Source organism: Mauremys reevesii, linkage group 9, assembly GCF_016161935.1.
Source record: "Mauremys reevesii isolate NIE-2019 linkage group 9, ASM1616193v1, whole genome shotgun sequence".
NCBI lineage: Eukaryota > Metazoa > Chordata > Testudines > Geoemydidae > Mauremys > Mauremys reevesii.
Window position 1 is genome coordinate 41,691,316 of NC_052631.1, and position 14,520 is coordinate 41,705,835.

General features: G+C 40.4%; 1 protein-coding gene across 16 annotated transcripts in view; it reads left to right on the forward strand.

Moving 5' to 3' along the window:
- PER2 (period circadian regulator 2) overlaps nt 1-14,520 on the forward strand; it is a 92,706-nt gene that overhangs the window by 23,279 nt on the left and 54,907 nt on the right. For 7 of the 16 annotated variants that reach the window (XM_039487768.1, XM_039487752.1, XM_039487767.1 and 4 more), the window contains 4 exons: nt 1,927-1,989; nt 4,617-4,670; nt 7,593-7,758; nt 14,366-14,466. The exons of 1 other annotated variant lie outside the window; for it this stretch is intronic. The gene's annotated coding sequence lies outside the window, so the exon portion shown is untranslated. Of the gene's footprint in view, nt 1-1,926; nt 1,990-4,616; nt 4,671-7,592; nt 7,759-14,365; nt 14,467-14,520 lie in introns of those variants that run through there. 8 more of the 16 variants (XM_039487759.1, XM_039487760.1, XM_039487765.1 and 5 more) reach the window with 6 other exon arrangements.

Below are 14,520 nucleotides of genomic sequence, written 5' to 3' on the forward strand. Positions count from 1 at the left end.
GTGTCGTATGCGTTACTCGAGTTGATATCGTCGGAGTCCTCACTGTCAGTTTGGATTTTAAGGAGTAACTCGATGGCCAAACATGATGTGCTGGTGAGAGTCATCAGCATATTCCTCAGCAGTTTGGGCTCCATTCCCGCAGACTGAAAGGGACGACAGAGTGTGCAGTACAAAAAACGTTGAAAGATGGCACCAAATGTGGACGGAAGCAGAGGGATTGCTGGGATGCGAACTGATGCATCACGGGGTGTTGGGACAGGACCCAGAATGCCCCGCACACACCCCTACCCTGCACCCTTCCCACAAGCCACAGCACCAGAATGGGAAGAGGTGCTCTGTGGGATAGCTGCCCATAATGCACCGCTCCCAATGCCGCTGCAAGTGCCGCAAATGTGGCCACGCCAGTGCGCTTGCAGCTGTCTGTGTGGACAGACTGCAGTGCTTTCCCTACTGTGCTCTATGAAAGCTGGTTTAACGCAAAGAGCTCTATATTTTCAAGTGTAGCCATGCCCTTAATCTCCACATATATCCCGTGCAATCTTTGGCCTCTGTGGAAATGTGCCTGTGAACAGGCTGCAACAAGCTTGTCAATCATGGGCAAACTTCTGTGTGCAGTGCTATTCCTAAGAGAAGAAAGGGAACAAGGGAAAATGTTGAATGTGGTGGTGGTGACTTGGATCTAAACCTATTGGGAAAGGAGAATAGGAAGACACATGAGAGAGAGAGATTGAGAGCTATTGGAGGGTTTTGGGAAGCCTTGAATAATCCAGACCTGTTGTGGAGGTGAGCAGTCATGTTGGAGGAGCAGCAAGAGAATGGTGCTAAATCTGTGAGAGAAGTAGGATAAGCATTGCTTATGGTTGGCTAAGGGAGGGAACATGGTCCTACTGGATGACTAAGGATGAAGTGAAGCAGTGGGAATAACTAGGTGCTGTGGGGAGGTGGAAGTCAAACTGTGCTTCAGATGGATTAGGTGCTTCAGAATCACAGATAACTCAGGTGGTGGGGTGTGGACTCAAGAACTCAGCCACTGAGGTTTGAGCCTCCTGCTCCCTTCAGTTCTACCAGAACATAGTTGAAGGAACTTTACATTCCCATTCTACTGTCCTGACAGCAGTATGCTGATAGTGAGTGGCTTCTGCTGAGACCTCCTCTTTCATGGTTGTAATCACATTTTCCAAGAACGGCTTTTGCAGTTGTGAATGCACAGCAGTGTGTCAAAGCAAGGGGCTAGTAATGGCCACAATGGGCTCCGAACATTATGTATGTACTGAGTACTTTTACCCCATTGGATTACAGCATTTAGCTGAATACAGTTCAAAAGTTATCTGAAATGTTTTTCTCTTGCAAAGACTATAGTTAAGGGTTCTCCGTTTGTCTTGCAAGAGTTGACTATTTCTCAAACAGTTGTAGAGTAAGAAATGCAACTTTTTGCCATTCTTCAGGTGTTTGATCTCAATTTTTATTCTAGGAATACAGATTCTTTAACTTGGATTTTGGCAGGCAAGCAATTGCATAAATGCCTTTGAAATACGTTTTTCTAGGATATATATTTAAGTGTTTGTGTGTGTGTCCTGTTGATTTAGGGTCTAAAACTGGTGTGAGGCTTTTTTGGCTTTTTCAAATTTACAGAGGAAAACAGATCAGTAACTCCTTCATGTACAGTTTAAGAAAACAATATTGTAGTTTTATTTTCAGATATCAGTTGTAGCTAAGCTAAGGAATTTTCCCCATTTCCTCTGGTTTCACCTTTGAATCATTATGTATTAATGAATATAACTGCTCTCTAACTTTACAATTCATGTTTTCTGTCGTGTGACTAGCCTTTTATTCCACTAATTAAATTGACTTATTAAATAAGTAGGATTTTAAAGTCCTTTTTCTATAGTTTATTTATAAAACTATGTTGGGTTTGTTGTTTTGCAGGAGAGTATTAACTACAGTTTCAGACCTTGATTTGGAAAGATCATAATTAGCACATTCATTAAGGTGAGTGTCTTACTTATGCTCTCCCCCAAGAAATGATCTGAAGTGTGTACATTCTGCTTTCTTGCTTACTCTGAACTTATTGTGTGTGTGTGTGTGTGTGGTGGTGTTTTGGAGTTATTACTTATTTATATATAAAGCTTTTTGGCAAATAGGAAATACAGAACAGAGAGAGTGAGGTAAAAATCATGAAGCACATGGAAATGAGCAGACTTCTGCTTCCTTCTTAGAAAGTGGAAGCCCTCTAGTGTTGCATCTAATACCATGTGCTAGACGTGCTGCATCTTGCTATGCAATAAAATGATTTTCTGTTTTTGTTTTCCAATATTTTGGGTTCTCCTTTCAGATGTTTTAAGGAATTCTAATGCCAAAGGTGATTCTGGGAATAGCAAATGTAGATGCTAATTTGCATCAGAGTCTATGGGATTGTGTCTCAGGAGAAAATGGGCACAGCTCTGCTCCTAAGGCTTGATGTTACAGGGGATAGTATGCTTTTTTTGGTCAGATTCTAGTTTCTAGTCACTCCAGTACTAGTTTATATGTGGATTGTCTATGCCTAAATAGTCTTTTTGACACACACAGATTTCAAAATACTGCAGCCTTCTCTATACAGAGAACTGTTGTGATCATGAAAAGGTTACTTTCAGTACAATATTTTTTAGTTTATCTGTGAATAGTCCAGTGATGCCTATGTAATGTATAAATAAAAATAATATAGATGCTTACTGAGTTAATACTGTCCTAGATAGAAAATTAGAACTGAATTATAAATAGGGCTTCTGATTTTCAGGCTTTATTTCATTTTTGGACGTTTATTTTTTGGCTTTTTTTTTTTTCAGTTTTATGTAGATATCCAAAAATGAGGACTGGGGGTGGGGGGTCTTTTTGTATAGATCCCTAGTACTGTTTCAAGCACCACTATGTGAAGTGCACTAGCGAGTCTTTAGTGTATATCAGCAGGGTTTACATATACCAATTAATGAGCTGCATGTTAATACGCTTTAGAAATTGCTTCCCCATAGTTTGCATTACTGCTGCATGTAGACAGGGCCTTAAATACAAGCCAGGAAGCAGACACATTTCCTATATATAGGGCCCTACCAAACTCATGGTTGACTTTGGTCAATTTTAAAAATCCTAAATTTCAGTTTCAGATCCTTAAATATGAAATTTCATGATGATGTAACCGTGGAGGTCCCAACCCAAAAGGGGGCTGGGGCGGGGGTGTCGCAGTATTGCCACCCTTACTTCTGTGCTGTTTCTGGTGGTAGTGCTGCCTTCAGAGCTGGGCAGCCAGAGATCAGCGGCTGCTGGCTGGGCGCCTGACTCTGAAGGAGCACTGCTGCCAACAGCAGTGCAGAACTGAGGGTGGCATCATATGGGGGAGTCCTCACTTTTTGAGGGGGCAGGGATCGTCTTTAGGTGTGTTACTGCCCAAGGTTCCATGGTTTGGGAGATGGGGGGAAATGTTCCGTGGTTACCTCCCCCCCCCCACACCCAGCCCAAGACACCTTTAACTCCCAAGCACCGGGGCGCTGGGCCCAAGCCAGGGGAGGGGTAAGGCTGGGGTCACCCTGGCTGAGGGCTCCTATTGTACGTCGGGATCTAGCTGCTGGTCCTGGATGGACTGGTGAGGTATGGGACTTCCACTTCCAAGAACCTCCCCTGGCTGCAGGAACCTCTGTAGCTGCTGACTGGGAGCTCAGTTCTGAGGGTAGTGCCGCTGCCGGCAGCAGTGCAAAAATAAGGATGGTATGGTATGGTATTGCCACTTTTACTGCTGCAGCGCTGCCTTCAGGGCTGGGCTCTCAGTCAGCAACCGCCGCTTTCTAGCTACCCAGCACTTAAGGCAGCGCAGAAGTAAAGGTGGCAATACTACGACCCCCCCCCAATAGCTTTGAGACCCCCCCCTACACCCTTTTATTGATGTTTGTTAAAATATGAAATCAGAAGCCTTAATAAACAACCATAGCTGAGTTCTTTATCAATCACTTTTTCCTCTAAAAAGTAGGAAAACATGACTTCAGAAGATGAAAGCTTAGTGCAGAAGAAAAAACTAAATTTTGATAAGGCTCCATTGTACACTTCGGAGAGGGCAGTTCCTGATAGATCAAGTTCAAGGAGAGTTTTCCGTATGTAAGAAGTTGACAAACAGGCAGACAAGGCTGACGTTGCAGGGCTAGGATGTGTGTGAGGAAACGAGTTACTGGACACAGGGTTCTGAAAGACCTAGAAGACGAGGGCAAGTTTGAAGATGATGCAGTGAATAAGGGAAGATCGTGGAGAGCTTCAAATAAGGGGTGATGTGGTCAGGGCAATAAGCAAGGAAGATGATCTTAGAAGCTTCATTTTATGTAGGCTGGAGAGGGACAATGTATCAGAGAGGCTGGAAGGGAGGAGATGGGTTCCTGTACAAGAGTTTTGGCTAGTTCTATAACATTGCTGAGGATGTAGAATCAGAATTCTAAGCATTTTGGTGGTAATTAAAGAGGCTAACTGTATTCATCAGTCGTATCACATACATACCTAAATATCCTTCTGATCATATGATCTTCATCTATTGCTACAAAAACCTTAACTTGTTAAGTTTTTAAAGCTGACAGTTTACTATTCTGTTTTTAATACTACAGGTGTGACTTCTGTTCCCTTTAAAAGGGAGATTTGACTTGGATCCTGTGATACAGGTGTGTCACCTAAAGCAGGTTGTTGGCTCTTCTCTAATATTTGAAGACTTTCTATTCTATTTTTTGTGTACAATATACGTAACTCAATCTCAAAAGAAATTATTTAATTAGTCTGAATGTTCTCTTTAGCTCAAATTTCAACTAGATTTCCTCTCATAGAAAAGCTCTTCTTAGGGTTCCATATTCACAGTCCCATCTTCAGTGAAACAGTTGATCTTGAAACAGAATCTTATTTTTAGTTGAGTTTAATTGAGAATTCCATGATTCATAGCAGGTTGTTAAACCAAATGCCGAATACATCAGTCATGGAGAGAATAACAAGTCCTTGTGGCTCATTTTCAAATATCTCAATTAGTGAAGATAGAAATTAATTTCCATAGCCCAAATACTGTTTGGAGGGAGATAGAAGGGAAAGGACACTGTCACCTACAATAAATGTGAAAACTGGGAAAGACTGTGCATGAGAATTCCTTAATTATTGTTGGAAATGCAGCCACATTTCCAGTGCATAAGTGCAAAATTTTCAGATGTGCAAATAGTTCTGGCTAAGAGTTGTTGGTTCTAAAATTTTATTGTCAAAGGGACCTGATTTATTATGGAAAACTTGAGGCTAGATCCTGCATCATGAAAATATACCGGGGGGGGGGGCAAACATTGATGGAATTAATCCGTTCACAAGATTACCTGCTATGTAACATATAACCACAACACAAGACAGTCTAAACTACTCTTTAGTACAATCATTAATATTATACTTAAAAAATTTCTGTAGTCTCTTAGAACCAAAAAAAAGGGCCTCATCCTGTATTCCTTGCACATCCAAAACTCACATTGACTCATGTCACATGTTGCAGAATGGAACATTGTGAATAAGTTTTTTTTCCTGAGAAGTCTGGCCAACATTGTAGTGTACTTTAACAAACAGTAGTTGTAAAGACACAGCATTTTATGATGAGACTTACTAACATATGCTGTTTTCCAATACATTTAATGAAAGGGTCTAGTGCTAGACCTTTTTTTTTTTTAAACCATTAGTCTTAGGTATTGAAATGCAATTTTTTTTTTCAGTCTAAGTATTTTGAAAATGATTTAGATGTTTGACACATATAAAATACTGTTTATTTTAATTTATTCTGCTACTTGTGTCTGCCATATACTGATTATACTTTCCAACATAGCTGGATGTTTTGGGTTCAACAGGAAATTCAGCCAACCCCCCCCTCCAAGTTTCACACAACCTAGAGCAGCCTGAGAAGGACCCAGAATTTACCAAAGAGCCACAATAATACATCAGCAGACCTGCATCAGTTCCCCTTCCCACCCCGCTCCCAGTGCCTTCCACCCACCCGCAGCCCCACTGATCAGTGCCTCCCTCTTCTTCCCCTACCTCTTGATCAGCTGTCTTGTGGCATGCAGGAGGATCTGGGATGGGGGAGGAGCGAGGGCACGGAAAACTCAGTGGAGGGGAGGGGAAGGGGGGGAGTTGCAGCAGGGCCAGTGGCAGAGCTAGGAGTTGAGCAGTGAGCCCCCTGACACATTGGAAAGTTGGTGCCTGTAGCACCAGCCCCAGAGTTGGTACCTATACAAGTAGCCGCATACTAATTTCTGAAGAGCCGCATGTGGCTCCGGAGCCACAGGTTGGCCACCCCGATCTAGACTCTTACTTTCACCAAGATGTGCTGAATTGGATTTTAATGTACACCAAACCAGGACTTGAAAAATCCTCTTGCTAATGGGAAGCTTTTACTGATGAACATGAAGGCTTAAGACATCAGTTCCTGTAGAATTTAACCTTTCCTTTAAAACAACAAAAGATGTTAATGCCCCATATGGTTGTAAAGATACCCTTTCAAAAGGGATTGAAAACTAAAGAATGGGTGTTGACTTTGTCAATAGACAGGCAGCTCTAGTGCTTTTGCTTCTTAGGCTATGTGTATACTACACAGCTTTTAGTGACATGGTTGTGTTGCTACAGCCATGCCACTAAAAGCCACGCAGTATAGCTGCGGTTTGTTGGCTCTCCTGCTGACAAAAACGTCCACTCCCAACAAGCGGAGTTGGCGGCAGGAGAGGGCTTCTGCCAACAAAGTGCTGTTCACAATGGCGCTTGTTGGCGGCAAAACTTTTTTGTTTTTTGGGGTTTTTTTTTTTTTAAACACCTCTGAAAGACGAGAGTGTTTTGTCATTTCATTGCCAGTGTATACATAGCCTTAGTTTAATAAGTAGAAGCAGAATGAAATGTGTATCTTTTCATTAAGATTACTGCTGTTGAGAACCTTTGTGGGCAATGGTTAAACTGAGAACTGTACATATTTCATATTTCTGCAGAGCAATAGGAGGGGAGAAGAAACACACAACTTCTTTCCAGGATATATTATTTCAGGAAATTGTAGGTTTTGAATTTCAGACCCCTACTAGCCCGATGCTGACAAGAAATATGGATAGTGAAAATCATTAGGCCAGAAATCTGAAATCTGAGTACCTGAAGTTGGACTACTAAGCAAGTACTCTAGTTTTTCCAATGGTGCTGAATACATGCAACTCCTGTTGACTTAAATGGGTGTTTAGTGGTGGTAAAGGCCACAAAATGTGGCTCTTAATTTGGAGGTGACATTTTTCAGCCAGTGCAGACTTAGAAGAGTCCTACCATGCTGCTGCTTAACCAGAACTCTGCATACTCTTTAGGTGTGTTGTATCTAGTTTAAAGATATTTGTATTTTGAAACTAAATAATTTTGCTGAAATCCAAGTGTCTTAAAATATCCATATGCTTCCTTTGCTGGATGAGAATTCTTTCTTTGCCAAAAGGTTATCTGTGTAGGGTTGGCATAACTGTGAGCAATATTGTGGTATTTTTTTGTTCTCAAAGCTATAAGAAAAGGACATTGTTGGGGGGCCCTGGTATTTCTTTTATATTTTATAGTTTTAGAGGTGTCCGGACTCTCTAATGGATGAGGATTACCAGTAGAAGAGGAAGAGACACAGTTTAAGTGCATGTGGGAGATTCTGGACCTAGGTACTTCATGCTTTTTGATGCTAGCTGGGAGGGAACCTGATAACACTTATGCCAATCTTGATTAAAAAAGCAGGTAAGGAATGTGTGTAATTGTTCTGATTCATTTGAGTAGAAAATTAAATTTTAAATAGTTTATACAAAAAGCTATTTTTCTTCCAATTGTGCTTTAATTTATCTTTAATTTCTGCTAATGTAAATATGCCAAAAATACAATAATAGAATCAACATATAAGCTCAGTGAATTAGACTTTATTCACTGCCTTAAAAGACTGAATTTTCAAGCATTGGGGTTTCTCAATGTAGATTGCAGCATCTGCTTATTGGTTTGGATATTGCTGAGAATTTTTTTTATTGCTGTGAATTTTTAATGCTTAATGAATAGTTTAATACCAGAATTCTTCAAGTATTAAGCTTATGTTCATGGTGTCTCAAAGACTAGATGTGAAAAAACATATTCAGGAAATAAAGATTCCTGGATTACTGTAAAAGTCTGCCAAGTAAGCACTGCTCTGCATTTTCCTTGTGCTGAGGTCTGAGAACACAAGTTTTTTGCTGTCTCTTTTCTGGAAAGAATGCCACATTTGAGGATAATCTGTTAATTCTTAGCTCTCAAATAAGTTTTAAGACCCAACTGTTTATATAGTTAGTCTTTTACAGGTACACAGATGACTTGTAGATTAATACAGAAGTGACTTCTCACTTTTGATGGCTGTTGTCAAGTTAGCATCCTTTTGTTACCAAGTATGAGGAAGTATTTAAGCATTGCCTTCTTGCTCAGGGAGCCTTGTCTTCAGTGTAAATTTTCACATCTAATTTTTCATTCAAATAGCATGGAAATGGTCAAATCATTGTCAGTTGTTTGCCATATAACAATTGCAAAACAATACCAGTTGGCAAAGCAGCCCTCTAAAAGAGGACTTCTGGAAACATTTCACAGTAATGAAAATTACAGTAGCAAACTCTAAAATCTATATACTGTCAAGAATGATCACTCTGATATCTGTACTTGTGTATGCAGTCTGACACAACCGTCCTGGTAAAAAATTATCCTAAGGTATTAGAAAATGAGGCAAAATCGGCATACTTAGATTTTTAGAGAGAGTTGATTGTGTTCACTGATGTACATCACTAGTACTTCTGTGGTTTGGGGAAATTGAAATTAATTTGCTTTTCCTTTTTGCCATATGAAGAGCCATAATTTATATGTTGTCACTTTGCCAATGGCTCTGGGCGTGGGGGTTTCAAAAATATTAATAAGAGAGTGGTTGTGTCGAGGCAGTGCTCATCCCATAGTATGAAACCAGTCACTCTGCACAATGTGAGCTTGTTACACACCAAAATGAACACTATGTATGTGAAAGACTAGGTAAGACTCTCTATATACAGAATATGTAATGGGATATACCATACAATAGAATAATCCTTTTTGTTAGAACTCAACCGTAGTCACTTGGCCACTTGTGCTTTTGTGAGGGAAACAAAACAAAACAAAAAAAGACTCTAGGGGAAAAGAGACATTCCTCCCCTGGAGCGTAACTGTGGTATTTAAAGATGTGCCTGTCACCTTTCAAACCACAACTTTTGATTTCTTTCCCTATCAAGGCCATCTTTTCAGGTATCTACTAATTCATTAAGATAGTTGCATAAGGTACATTACTCCTGGAGGAATTCTGCACCAAAAAAATTAAAATTCTACACACATTATTTTAACATTCTGCATATTTCTTTTTCAACATAACATACTATAATCTCGCTGGTTTTAATTATTTTGGTAATTTATTTAAACTACAGAACAATGGATGAAGTATTGGAATGGGGAGCATTGGAGGAAATCACCAAACCCCCTCTAATAGTAATGTAGCTAGTATTGACCCTTTACTTCTAGTTATTAGGCAACAAATATATGCAGCCATATGCTCAGCATTACATCATAGGTAGGGCCCTACCAAATTCACGGTCCATTTTGGTCAATTTCATGGTCACAGGATTTAAAAAATTTAAATCTGAAATTTCCCTGTGTTGTAATTGTTGGGGTCCTGACCCAAAAAGGATTTTTTTTGGGGGGGGGGTATGTGTCACAGGGTTATTGTACAGGGGGGTGCAGTACTGTTACCCTTACTTCTGCACTGCTGCTGGCGGCAGCAGTACTGTCAGAGCTGGGTGGCTGGAGAGCGGCAGCTGCTGGCTGGAAGCCCAGCTCTGAAGGCAGAGCCCCCACCAGCAGCAGTGCAGAAGTAAGGATGGCATGGTATGGTATTGCCGCCCTTACTTATGCACTGCTTCTAGTTGGGTGCCCAGCCAACGGCTACTGCTCTCCAGCCGCCCAGCTCTAAAGGCAGCACAGAAATAAGTTTGACAGTACTGTGACTGCCTTAAAATAACTTTGTGACCCCTCCCCACAACTCCCGTTTGGGTCTGGACCCCCAACTTGAGAAATGCTGGTCTCCCCCATGAAATCTGTATAGTATAGGGTAAAAGCACACAGAAGATCAGCTTTCATGGCAGGGAAACCAGAGTTCACAGTCTATGACACATTGTTCATAGCTATGATTAGGACCCTACCAAATTTACAGCCAACTGAAGAGCAAGTGAGGTTTGGAGACTCAGACTTAAAATTTATACTGGCTACCGACCATCTCCAAAAAGGTTAGTAGCAAACAGTTCATGGGGCACGTTTTGATAGGAAATTTTTTCAGTGCAAAAATTTAGACCAGTTCTAATCACGAAAGCATCCTAAGCATTTATAAGGCAATACTGTCCTTTTACAGTAAGGCTCCTTTACACCACTCTGGCAATGTAAAGGAGCCTTAACATTTTTACACCTGCTTTATATTCCTGGAGGAATTCACTAAGAACAATGGGAACAATTCACTAAGCAGTCAGGCTGCTACATTCTGCTACACACACACATTCTGATTTGTCTCTACCGGCTGCTCTGTGTGCCCAGACTGACCAGCCTGAACTGCTGTAGGGGCGCATAACCACTCTTCCGGCTTCCCTTTACTTCCCCATCAGAAGTCATTTTTCTGTGGGGAAGCAAAGAAATCTCCGGGCGCAATGACGCAGAATCCCCCAAGAGTAGTATGTTGACGTGGGCATCTTCCCAGAGGGAGTGACAAATGCACACAGCAGGGCTGCTCAATAGAGCTGTGCCAGTGTTGTAAAATAGACAAAAGATGTCATTAGCTGTAATTTAATTATTGTCAAATAGATATTAAAAGTAGCTTCCAGAGGCCCCAGTCATTATACTAGTTTTTGTACAGACACATAAGAAGAAACTGTCCCAGCTCTGAAGAGTTTACAATCTAAGGGCTAGTCTACACACTGGAAGCACTACAGATGCACCGCTGTAGTGTGTCTGGTGAAGCCGTGTAAGCTGATGGGAGAGAGCTCTCCCGTTGACTTAATTACTTCACCTCTGTGAGAGGCGGTAGCTATGTTAGTGGGAGAAGCGCTCTCACCGACATAGTGGTGTCTACATCAGTGCTTAGGTCAGTGTAATTTAAGTCTCGTATGGGTGTGGATTATTCACACCCCTGAGTGATGTAAATTATGCTGAAGTAAGTGGTAGTATAGACAAGCCCTTAGATTCTGCATATAAGAAGATACAATTATCTGATTACATATGAGACTTTAGAGAATTTGGGGTGGAGAGAAAAGACTCATCGATTTTAAGGTCAGAAGGGACCATTATGATCATCTAGTCTGACCTGCACAACGCAGGCCACAGAATCTCACTCACCCACTCCTGTAACAAACCCCTAACCTATGTCTGAGTTATTGAAGTCCTCAAATCGTGGTTTAAAGACCTCAAGGTGCAGAGAATCCTCCAGCAAGTGACCCGTGCCCCACGCTGCAGAGGAAGGCGAGAAACCTCAGGTTTGGTTAAAGCATTGCCTCTAGAACAGTTCTGTCTGGGATCCTTTCTGTTTTCACTTATATGTTAATTGAGGTACACAAGACTTTTTCATTTGGTAAAATAAAACTTACAAATGCCAAGATTTTTCAAAGGTAACTTAATTTTGGGAGCTTCTGTATTTGGGATGTCCAACATGATACACTTTCAAAAAATCAGGTCCTTTTTAAAGTGTTGAACTCTGAGAATCAGGCCCCTTAAGGTGAGTCATATTGAGCACTCACAAAAGTCTTTTTTTTCAGTGGGTCAGTGCTTGTAATGCAGCATCTCCTTATTGGGCAACTAACTTTTTATGTGAGACATCTGTTTCTATTTGGTGTATTAGAGCCACTGAAACCAAATTTTGAAGTAAAATAACTTGCATGCCATTTATAATAAACAGAAAAAAGATCTCATAAGAAAAACAAGGCTAATTTTGCTTCCTTGTTAACCTTCTTCGAAACATAGGAAATGATGTATACTGTATCTCTGACATCCATTGCTATTGGTCTGTTGGTCATCTTGTTCATAAACCACCTTGTTAGCTTGGTAGAAAATATTGCTCTTCAGAGCCACAGTTCAGACTCATGGGGTTTTGTGCACTTGTTCTGACAGGCAGATAGAAGGCAGGGAAATATTCAAGTAGAGAGTGACATAAGCAGCATCCCTGGGATTTCATTTTTTCAAGCACATTTAGCTTAAGTTCTAGATTTTGTTACCACACACAGATATCTCTAATGTGAGTTAAGTGGTGCTTTAAGCTTGAGTTTAGCTGGCTAGTTGGGGGTGGGGATGGGTTGAAGCTTGAGTGAAGCTAGTGCTCAGATTAGTAATGCAGTGGCGATACAACAACTCAAGTTGCATCAGTGTTAAGCCAATCACTCTGTGCTGATAATGAAATCACACTGTGTAATTCCAATATTGTTGTGCAGTGTAGTCACACTTCATGTGGTAACTTAAGTATACTAACTTAAGATATCTGTTATAGTGAAAACAAGCCCTCTGGTAGACTTCTCTAGTTACTGGTTTGCTTCCTACCTTCTACTGTCTTGGAAGGACTTGTGTAAAATAAATAGCGATGGAATGATTTTCCGTAAGAGGAACTCAGGTTGGTTTGTTCTTCGAGACCCAAAGACATGACTATAGATAAGTCTGGCTTACCCTCTCAGTAGCTGACCTGACTTTAGACCAGAAGTAAGCTGCCCTGTAACAGAGCTTTTGAGGTAAATGCCTCTGCCTGTTCTTTAGATTTCAACTCCTCCTCCCAATATAGTTTCCATGTTAAGGTTGGAGGCCTACAAAAGATCTCTTTACACTTTGGGAGCCTTGAAATGCATTTTTTCCTATACTTGAAGGGTGTGATTAGGTACCTAACTCACATTGATTTCATTGGGGCTAGATGGCTAAATACCTTTGTGAATCCCATTCAGAGTTTTTAAGTTGGCTTATCCTGGCTGCTGTGTTTCTTGATTTCCAGCCCCATGTATGCCAATACTAAACTGGTGTCTACATGAGGTTGTTATACAAAAAGGCTTTTCCTCTTAGACTTTTTTTCTCTGCAACTTCTCAGACAAGTCCTTACTTAGACCATCCTGTAAGTTTTTTTTGTCTTTTAACTACCATAGTTCATAAAGGGACTTTGCTTCCTTTGTACCTTGGAAACCAAGCCCAAATTCCAGAACATCAGTAACCAAAGAGGACTTGTGTTATTTCTCAGAAATCTTAATTAAATTATTATATACTAGTTTTTTCCAAGGACATTTCTGGACATTGTGGGAAAGGTCTTAAAAATTGATCCCATGGAAGCTGCGCATGTCACTAAACCAATTCCTTTTTTTTTTTGGTTGTTTTTGTTGTTGTTGAATGACCAAGTAAACAAACAAAATTGGCCATAATGAATCTAACATAAGGTTGTAAAATGATCTTGTGGCCAGGTCTTATTGGCTGAGACATACAGGGCAAAACTATTACTAATAATTATTGCTTTAGGCAAATTGCTGTAAAAAATTAAATTTTGATTTTCTAGCACAGTGCAGCTTTAGATGTCATGAACCTAAATGCTGGAAGGACAAACGGTATAATGAATTAGGTTGGCATTATGTATTGGACCTTTCCTAGATCTGGTGCTTGGTTTCTATATAGGCACCTACTTACTTAGAGAATGTCCGTTCACTAGAGGTGAATTGTCTAGTCTTTTTGATCCTAGGTAACCGAGAGAAGATTTTATTATATGTCATTTTTAAATGCTACTGGGAGCTTCCTCTAGGGGCAAACTTCAATGTGATTGAGACCTTGAACAGATTTTTTTTCTTTAGTAGCTTCTAGCCAAAAGCCTATCAGTCTGAAATGAAGGAAGAGAAATTCCCCTATCCTGTAACACTTTTCTCGCCAAACTATAGACCAATGCAGAGCTCCTCTTTTCCTTTTCTTGTGTGTTCCAGTTTAAGTAACTTTAGGGAAACACAAAGTAGCTGCTTATTTTGGCTCAGGAAAAACTGCTGAAGTAAACTGTAGTTCAGAATTTGTGCTACTATAACAACTCTCCACCTATTGATCTGTCTGTATATGAATGAACAGCTTTGAGCCTATCAGCTCAGTCATGCTTGGTGGATCTGAATTGCATAAATTCACTATGCTGGTAGAAAAATACTGCCTCATGTTACTTGCAAAAAGCTGTTTGGGTTTCCAGCAAATATTCTAATTGTAAGAAAATATTTATAGTTATCAGTAGTGACTGCTAAAATAAATGCCCCCTAAAAACACTAACTCTTCCAACTGAAAACAGATCTCTTGTGCACATCTTTGGCTGAATGAGAAGAAGAGTGATATTTGCTTCTGAGAACTCGAAATAAATGTAAAATGTCTGGAAAACCAAATATTAGGAGGGTAAGAAAATAGTTTCAATTGTTTTTCTGGGGGAAAATAGTAGGAGAATTTTTA